The sequence below is a fragment of the Lepidochelys kempii genome, chromosome 2, assembly GCF_965140285.1.
Source record: "Lepidochelys kempii isolate rLepKem1 chromosome 2, rLepKem1.hap1, whole genome shotgun sequence".
Taxonomy (NCBI): Eukaryota; Metazoa; Chordata; order Testudines; family Cheloniidae; genus Lepidochelys; species Lepidochelys kempii.
The window spans coordinates 143,216,650-143,225,918 of NC_136381.1; the positions used below are offsets into that span (position 1 = coordinate 143,216,650).

Genomic DNA, 9,269 nt, shown 5'->3' on the forward strand with positions numbered 1-9,269 from the left:
ACAGGGTCCTCAACTTTGGAATTCATAATCACCTTTGGTTCAAAACAGTGCTAGCTTTTTACCTTCAGGGAATGCTGCATGGCCTATCTCTTTGCACCAACTTTTAAGGAAGAAAGCAGGTATTTGGGGGTTTATGCTGGAGTTTAGGGGTTTTTTTATATTATGTTTTTGTTGACTTTCTTTTGTGTTGACAGATTTTTGGGGTGACAGATTTTTTCTGTTATGTGACAATTGTAGAGTCAGAGAATTAGTCACTTTCTTCTAACTGAACAAAGAATATTATTATAATCAAGAAAATAGCATTATCCCTAAAGCACCTGCGTGTTACTCTCTGCTACTAGAGCTTCTAACTAGACTCTTCTCAATCCTCAACCATATGTGATATTCTATGCAAATTATTTAATTAGCTAACATGCATTTTTGAAAATAGTTTGCATATGCCCATAAACTTCAACTTTTTAAATTTGTGTAGATTTAGAGTTGGTGAAAGGCATCAGATTTGACAATCCTGGTGAACCAAGTCCTCTGTTTATCTATAGGGTAACATCAGGACAGTTTCCCATATACTCTGTCTTGCTAGCATGTCTTACCCCAACTCTTTAGAGATAACGGGGATGGCTTAGTCTCTGGCCCATTCAGTTATTTGTCTCTTTGCAGAGTCTGCCATTTAGTGCAAATCATGGTGGTGATATTGGCCTGATCTACACAAAAACTTTAGGTCGACACAGCTATGATGCTCAAGGGTGTGAAAAATCCACACCCCTGAGCGCTGGACCTATACCATCCTAGCCCATAGTATAGATGCAGCTAGGTCGATGGAAGAATTTTTCCTTCAACCTTTCCCATCGCTCAGAGAAGGATTTCGACAGCGACAGAAAAACCCCTTCCATTGCTGTGAGCTGTGTCTATATGGTTATGCTGGCAATAACTGCAGCACAGTAGCTATGCTGCAATAGTCCCTATAGTATAGATATGGCCTTCGTAATGGTGCAGCTGGACCAGAGACTCACCCAAACTCTTCTCATACAGGGGTGGGAATCGGCAGCTAAGCCAACACTCCGATCACTTAAACATCAATTATCTCCCCTGGGGTGAAGCTGACTGTGCCTAATTAGTGGATTAGAATGGGCTGGGAAGGATTAAAGAGCTAGCTAATGCATTAACACACAGGGTAAAAGGAGGCATAGGAGGAGAGAGGCAGGCTAGCAGAACCAGGATGAAGAAAGATCTTTGAGTGGAGAGATTGCTTCCCTTTCCACTCCCTGGCAGAGGGCTGAGGAACGATAGATGCTGTAAACAATATGGTGTATAGGTCACAAAAGGTGGTGGAAAGACAATGTAAATAAACTACATGGTGGTGAATAACAAATGAAGGTTTTAGAATAGCCTGAGTAGACAGAGGAGAAGACAGGAGCAAGACTCCATCCTGTCACAAGGGGCCAACAAAGTTCAATTAGATAGAAACAATTGCTAATCTCACCTGAGCTGGTCTGGAGTCAACCAGGTGAGACTGCATTGCTAGTGAACTAGAATCAGCCATCCTGTCCCCCAGTGTATGCTTATATTACACCTTTAAGAATGAGTGTTGTTTTCTGGAAAGATAGGTTTATTAAATCAAATTCTGGCTTTTTAGCAGTTTATACAGGAATGGTATTCCCATTCTTAGGACAGTCACATAAAACTTCCAACACACTACTCTAAGCATCCAACAAACACAGCGTACAATCAAGTTTCCTACCATGTTCTTAAAGTGACAGTTCTTGTTAATCAAAATACAATAAAATACAACAATAAAACCAATATCAATATAATATCCAAATTATATTCTAGATACAATCTTTTTCAACATAAAATCATTTAAGCAATTGCAATTATTCCAGGTTCCTCACACTAACCTAAGATGGAGATATATATCTATAAGCATTAAAAATACCAAAAACCTACCCAACTTTAAAAGAACATTAAGGAAGCAAAGTCAAACACTCAAAAGTTAGGTAATGCCAGAATTAGCATTACCCACTGAGTTTTAATTCTGCCTTCTTCTAATGATTCAGTTTTGAATTACATTCATTTTTTCCCCACATCAGGGTCAGCAGCATTTGTGCCCAGCACTTTCAGGTCCTCAGCACAGATCTCTTCCAATTCAGCTGAGAGATCAACTGATAACAGAAAAAGGCTGTAAGCCTGTATGTGCAACAGTGCTTAGAGGAAGACATGCTATACTTTTTGCTAGTGAATTACACAACTGTGAAACAGCAGTGGAATACTGGTTATTGGAATTCCTGAATTCTGTTCCTGGCTCTGTGAACAGGGTGTGGCTTACTGGTTAGAGCAATGCTTATAGACAGAATAAGCAAGCACACAGATTTGGCACATTCATTCAGAAATGTGATCTGGCTGTAAAATTACAAATCTGGATTCTATTCTCAATTCTGCCTGAGGTGACTTTGTACAATCTCTTAGTTATCATGTTTGTAAAATACAGAGAATTGTACTCATCTACTATATAGGAGAGGTATGAGGCCCTGGACAGTAGCAAGCGATGTGAACTGCATAGAAATATTATTAGCAGTCAGTAGAAGAGGTGAGGCTAATACCTATGATCTTCTGTGTCCCTGTCTGGCACCTTTCCTTGCCAGAGGGTATTTAGTATGGGAAAGTCTCACTTTCATATGCATTTGATATTTTATCTTATATGCAAGCAGGCAGGGATAGGGCTGCTAAATGCATGGGTGTCCACACAAGGTGCATAATACTTTGCAGGACTGCCAGCCTGGCTTCCCTGTTACAGATAGAAAGAAATGGGGTACATATCCTCCCACTGTTTCTCTTTTTGTTATGAATTGTGTTTTTAATAGCTTGTCAGAACACCTAAACTTGGAACTGATGTATTTTCAATGTCTAAAAAAAAAAAAAAAATCAATAAAATAAATATGTTCCTAACTGTTTTTAAAGCTCTTTGAGATGTATAGCTTGGAGGTTTCTATAGAAGTATTTTATACATCACAATAAAAAATAAAGTGGTCAAATGTAAGGCATAATTTTGTTCACGATTTCAGGACTAATATAACCAGATTTTTTAAAAAAATAAAATATACCTAGCTTTTATATTATAAAGAAATTAAACAAAGTGTGGCAGGAACCTAGGAAAAGGCCAGCTGAAATTTTATACTGCCCATAATTTTATACTGCTATTATTAGGCCATCTGGATGGAGAAGGAAAACCTAGTCAGAGAAAGAAGTAATCTGACATCTCATAAACGTAAAAGATTTTGACCATCGTTATATTGAGAAGTACTTCAGTCTCATTTTCTTCAATGAGACTATTTACAGATTGAAGCACTACTGAATGTGAATAAGGCCTTGTCTACAAGAGAAAATTGCACTGTTGTAACCTAAGGTGTGAATTTACACCAATTTAATTAAACTGGAACAAAGTCTTGAATTGACATTGTTATCAGAATGGCTTTTTTGTAGGGCTGTAACGTAATCGCAGTTAATTCATGTGATTAACTCTAAAAAATTAACTGCGATTAAAAAAATTAATCGCACTGTTAAACCATAGTATACCAATTGAAATTTATTAAATATTTTTGGATGTTTTTCTTAATTTTCAAATATATTGATTTCTATTACAAAACAAAATAAAAAGTGTACAGTACTCACTTTATATTTATTACAAACATTTGCACTGTAAAAATGATAAAAGAAATACTATTTTTAATTGTACCTCATGCAAGTACTGTAGTGTAATCTCTTTATTGTGAAAGTGTACCTTACAAATGTAGATTTTTGTTGTTACATAACTGCACTCAGAAACAAAACAATGTAAAACTTTAGAGCCTAGAAGTCCACTCAGTCCTACTTCTTGTTTGGCCAATTGCTAAGACAAACAAGTTTGTTTACATTTATGGGGGATACTGTTGACTGTTTATTTACAGTGTCACCTGAAATTGAGAACAGGTGTTCGCATGGCACTTTTGTAGCTGGTGTTTCAAGATATTTACGTGCCAGGTATGCTAAACATTCATATGCCCCTTCATGCTTTGGCCATCATTGCAGAGGACATGCTTCCATGCTGATGATGCTTGTTTAAAAAATAATGCATTAATTACATTTGTGACTGAACTCGTTGGGGGAGAACTGTATGTCTCCTGTTCTGTTTTACCCACATTCTGACATGTATTTCATGTCATAGCAGTCTCAGATTATGACCCAGCACATGTTTGAACATAAGACTTTCACTGCAGATTTGACAAAACACAAAGAAGGTACCAATGTGAGATTTCTAAGGATAGACACAGCACTCGACCCAAGGCTTAAGAATCTGAAGTGCCTTCCAACATCTGAGAAGGACAAGGTGTGAAGAATGCTTTCAGATGTCTTAAAAGAGCAACACTCCAATGTGGAAACTACGGAACCTGAACCACCAAAAAAGAAAATCAATCTTCTGCTGGTGGCATCTGACTCACATGATGAAAATGAACATGCATTGGTCCGCTCTGCTTTGGATCATTATCGATCAGAACCCATCATCAGCATGGACACGTCTTCTGGAATGGTGACTGAAGCATGAAGGGACCTATGAATCTTTAGCATATCTGGCAAGTAAATATCTTGTGATGCCGGCTACAACAGTGGCATGCGAATGCCTGTTCTTACTTTCAGGTGACATTGTAAACAAGATGTGGGCAGCATTATCTCCTACAAATTGTAACCAAAATTGTTGTCTGAGCGATTGGCTGAAGTAGAACTGAGTGGACTTGTAGGTTCTAAAGTTTTACATTTGTTTTATTTTTGAATGCAGTTATATTTTGTACATAATTCTACATTTATAATTTCAACTTTCATTATAATGAGATTGCACTATAGTACTTGTATTAGGTTGTAATAAAAAATAAATATGATTGTACACTTTGTATTCTGTGTTCTAATTGAAATAAATATATTTGAAAATGTAGAAAACATCCAAAAATATTTAAATTGTATTGTATTATTAACAGTGCGATTAATTTAATTGTGATTAATTTTTTGTAATTGCTTGACAGCCCTACTTTGTTTTGTTTACTTGAAATCAATTTGTCATACATTTAAACTAAACTGAACAAAGACACTTTGAAATCAAAATAAGAGTGTCCAGTTAACTTAAATTGGTGTAACTTTTCACATGTGGACATGTGTGACAGAATCTAGCCCTACGTAGGTAGGCTTTTTTTTTTTTTTAGATTAAAATAGGTGGGCAACTCGGCAAGATAGAAAGGGATAGTGCAGAGGCACCCAAAAAATGCATTCCAAATCTTTTATTTTTAAATAAAATATTTATTTTATATTTAAATCTAAATAATAGATTTAAATTAGGGCTGTCAAATGATTAAAAAAAATCATGATTAATTACAAGATTTAAAAAGTCTTGATTAGTCACAATTTTAATTGCACTGTTAAGAATAGAATAGCATATATTTAAATATTTTTGGTGTTGTCTACATTTTCAAACACATTGATTTCAATTACAACGCAGAATACCAAGTGTACAGTGCTCACTTTATATTATTTATTACAAATATTTGCACTATAAAAAACAAACAAAAGAAATAGTATTTTTCAATTCACCTCATACAAATACTGTAGTGCAGTCCCTGGCCCCTATAGGCACCCCTCCCTCAGTGCCCTGCTCCCATGGGATCCCCAGCAGTCCATTGCCTCTGGGCCCCACTGGCTCCCCAACCCTCCATCACCTCTGGCCTCATTGCCCCCCGGCCCCAGCGCTTAATTTGTATTCAGAGAGGTGCTGGGGCTCAGCCCCCACACAAATTCAGCTCTGAAGGCAATGCTGCCATCAGCAGCAGCACAGAAGGGTGGCATGGTATATAGTGTATTGCCACTCTTACTTCTGTGCTGCTGCAACTCACAGTGCCTGGCACTCGGCCTGCGGCTCAAGGTAGGCTCTCACATGGGGGCTGCGTCTTGCTGAAGCCCATGGCCATTCTGCAGCTCTCTGGTCACTCCTGGATCACCAGAAGAACCATTTCAGATTTTGGTTTGGTGTGAGAGAACATGTCTGTGTGTTGGGGACGTGATGTCTCTTTAAGCAGAACACTCAGAAGCCTGGGTGCTTTTTCAGCCAGCAGTAACTGCTATCGGCAGCACTCACTCCTGAGTGAGCAGCAGCAGATGGCCGGCTCCCCCTGTTCCCTGACTGCAGCTCAGTGGCAACAGGGTATACAGGCCAGGAGAGGGCAACACCTTGACATCAGGCTGACATTAGGCTGGGAAGTGGGGCAGTTTGGCCTGGGGCGGCTCTATGGGGGTGGGGAGCCACCGAGTCCTGTCTCCAGAGGTGTGGGATTTATGCTTGTTAAAAAAACAAAAAACATTAATTTGTTTTTAGTGAATTGAATGCATTAACTGAGATTAATTGACAGCCCTAATTTAAATCCATGACAATTTTTCAATAAAGATTGGAAGTTTTTCTAAAAGCTATGCTCAAGGAATTATTTTGAGGAAGTTCTGTGGCCGGTGCTATACAGCAGGTCAGACTAGATGATCACAGCAGTCCTTTCTGGCCTTAAAATCTATGAATAAATGTAATAAGACCATGCCTTAGGTCTCTAACTTTTTTAATTTAAACAAAATCTTCTCACTTCTTTTTAGAGAGCACAGATATAATCAGTTTCTCTTACTGCAATTCACAATAGAAGTTCAGTAGCTGTGTTTCTTCAAGTCACTGTTTATTCTCACCCCAACTTTGTTCTTCATCTCTAAGATGTCAGTTCAGGAAAGTGGCTGAAATGAAAGAGAAACAAACACACACAAACACAAATCATTTGATTGAAGAGACAGATTCCAAAATATTGCTTTTTCCCTAGAAAATATGAAGGTGAATCAGGAAATGGATGGTCTTTTCAAGTCACATGAATCAGTACCCCAGGATTCATCATTTTCACCAGATTTCTTTTAACAGTTATATTAAAATGTATTAGCTATCATAGATGTATTGTGCAGCAATCTGACCTTTCACCTATGGTAGAGCAGCTCAATAGTATGAGAGGCAGCAAGGCCTAGTGCAGGGGTGGGAAAACTACAGCCCACAGGCCAGATCCAGTCCACAAGCTTCCGCTGGGGAGCAGGGTATGGAGCTTGCCCCACTTTGGTGCTCCAGCCGGGGTGCAGAGTCGGGGGCTGCACCACCTGGCTCGGCCCTGCTCTGGCACTCTAGCTGGGGTGCTGGGTTGAGGGCTACACCACGTGGCTCCCAGAAGCAGCCGCATGGCCCCTCTCCGAGGGTTGGGGGCCGCTCCATGCATAGGAGCCGGAGAAGGGACATGCCACTGCTTCTGGGAGCTTCTTGAGGTAAGCACTGTTCGGAACCTGCACCCCTGAGCCTCTCCCTGCCCCAGCTGTGATCCCCCTCCTTCTCTCCAAACCCCCTGATCCCAGCCCAGAGCATTCTCCTGCACTCCAAATCTCTCATCTCCATCCCCACCACAGAGCCCACACCCCCATCTGGAACCTGCACCCCTTCCCGCACCCCTGATCCCCCTCACCCTCTGAACCACGCGGTCCTAGCCCAGAGCACCTTCCTACACACCAAACTCCTCATTCCCAGCCTCACTCCAGAGCCTGCATCCCCAAACAGAGCCCTCACCCCAACCCCAATTTTGTGAGCATTCATGGCCCGCCATACAATTTCTATTCCCTGATGTGGCCCTCAGGGCAAAAAGTTTGCCCACCCCTGAACTAGTGGCTGTTTGGGCTATAAGGCACCTTACTACTGTGATGGGTTGGATCAGAGAAATCCCCTTGGGGCTGCCATCTAATGTGCCAAGACTACTTCTGCCCCTGCTTTCCCTGCCAGCTTGGGACTCCAGCACCCTGTCTTGCTGAGCCAGACACGACAGTCAGCTCCAACACAGACCCAGGGTCTGAACCATGTGTCCCAAAGCTGCAGACTTAACTGAAAGCAACTTAAGAAATGTTCCTGTCTTTGACACTCAGATGCCCAACTCCCAATGGTAACCAAACCCCAAATAAATCCATTTTAGCCTGTATAAAGCTTATACAGGGTAAACTCATACATTGTTCACCCTCTATAACACTGATAGAGAGATATGCAGAGCTGTTTGCCACCCCAGCTATTAATACATATTCTGGGTTAATTAATAAGTAAAAAGTGATTTTATTAAATACAGAAAGTAGGATTTAAGTGGTTCCAAGTAGTAACAGACAGAACAAACTCAATTACCAAGCAAAATAAAATAGAACATGCAAGTCTATGTCTAAGAAAACTCAATACACATAAAACCTCATCCCTAGAGGAATTCCAATAAGCTTCCTTTTACAGACTAGTCTCCTTCGAGTCTGGGTCCAGCAATCACTCACACTCCCTGCAGTTACTGTCCTTTGTTCCAGTTTCTTTCCGGTATCCTTGGGGGTGGAGAGGCTCTCTCTTTAGCCAGCTGAAGACAAAATGGAGGGGTCTCTCACAGGCTTAAATAGACTTTCTCTTCGGGATGGAGACCCCCTCCTCTCTCCTATGCAAAGTCCAGCTACAAGATGGAGTTTTGGAGACACATGGGCAAGTCACATGTCCATGCATGACTCAGAACTTAGAGGTAGCAGCCATGGCTCACATGCTAGCTTGAACGTCCTCATGTAGACTTCTTATGTGGATTGGAGCCTCCCAAGATCCATTGTCCCTTAAGTGCTTCTTGATTGGGCATTTAATTCACACATTTCTTTCTCAAGCAGCTGACAAAATGCTTTACAAAGGCCTTAAAAATCAAGCAGTACACAGGCAATATTCATAACTTCGAATACAAATAGCATTAATAGATTCAGTAGATCATAACCTTTACATAGATGTTACATGGCACATGTAGCCTAAAACATATTCCAGTTATGTCATATATATATATATATATATATATATATTGTGACAAAGTTCCTCCTCTACCTTGGTGGGTCTTGCGCTTATTGGAGGATTTGCTTGCCTCGGAGATTGACAGCAGCCCACAGTTTGGCTGTTTTCTGGAACCCACAGTCCAGGTCACCTCCTCTGGTATCAAGTAGGGAGTTGGGGGGGGGGGGGGGGGAGGATGGAGGGATGGGGGAACCCGGGCCTGCCCTCTACTCCGGGTTCCCGCCCAGGGCCCTGTGGATTGCAGCTGTCTACAGTGGCTCCTGTAACAGCTGCGTGACAGCTACAACTCCCTGAGCTATTTCCCATGGCCTCCTCCCAACATCTTCTTTATTCTCACCACAAGATCTTC

The 9,269-nt window shown here is 40.8% G+C and overlaps 1 non-coding gene across 1 annotated transcript; it reads right to left on the bottom strand.

Annotated features, from left to right (window-relative positions):
- Positions 1 to 6,876: 6,876 nt before the first annotated feature.
- LOC140908006 (small nucleolar RNA SNORD123) lies at positions 6,877 to 6,945 on the bottom strand. Its single transcript, XR_012157717.1, has one exon. It is a non-coding gene; the product is annotated as a small nucleolar RNA SNORD123 (small nucleolar RNA).
- Positions 6,946 to 9,269: the final 2,324 nt, after the last annotated feature.